Here is a 704-nt window from a genome sequence, read left to right as displayed (position 1 = left end):
GGGCAGGAGAAAGGAAAGAGGAGAAAGAGAGAGGAGAAACCAACAATCAAACAAATAAAATACATAAATAATAAAAAAAAGTAAAAACAACAACAAAAAATATATGGTGGTGGGGAAGATGGCTGTTGGGGCGGGGCAAAATTCGGGTAGCAGTGAGCTGATGTCTCTCCTGCTGGGTGGCATGGCATGGACCATCAGGAAGGGATGGAGGCAATGCAGGGCCTGGTTGGGAGGGAAAAAGAAAAGGAAAAGGGAAAGATAAAGAAAAATAAAAAATATGGTGCAGAATGAGCTGGCCTGTGGGGGCAGTGCAGACCCGGGGAGGCCATGTGCCAGAGTCTCTCCAGCTGAGTGGTAACAGCACAGCCAGACAAGAAGTTGGGGATGGTGCACAGGGCTGGGTGGATGGGAGAAAGTAAAGGAAGGAAGGCAGGACAGAGAGAGAAGAAATAACAATAACAAGAACAGCAGCAAAAAAAAAAAATCAACAAATAAGTAAATAAAATGATGCTGAGGGAGACGGTTGGTGACGGTGACGCAGACCCAAGGAGGCCACATGCTATGACTCTCCAACTGAGCTGTGCTGCACGGCCCCTTCAGAAGGGGTGGGAGTGGCGTACAGGGCTGGGTGAGCAGGAGAGAGGAAAGAAAGGAGAGGAGAAAGTAGAAACAGAAAAAAAGAACAAAGCAAACAAACCAAAAAA

This window comes from Trichechus manatus, unplaced genomic scaffold (assembly GCF_000243295.1).
Source record: "Trichechus manatus latirostris isolate Lorelei unplaced genomic scaffold, TriManLat1.0 scaffold00089, whole genome shotgun sequence".
Classification (NCBI taxonomy): Eukaryota; Metazoa; Chordata; class Mammalia; order Sirenia; family Trichechidae; genus Trichechus; species Trichechus manatus.
This window is presented reverse-complemented; position numbering follows the sequence as displayed.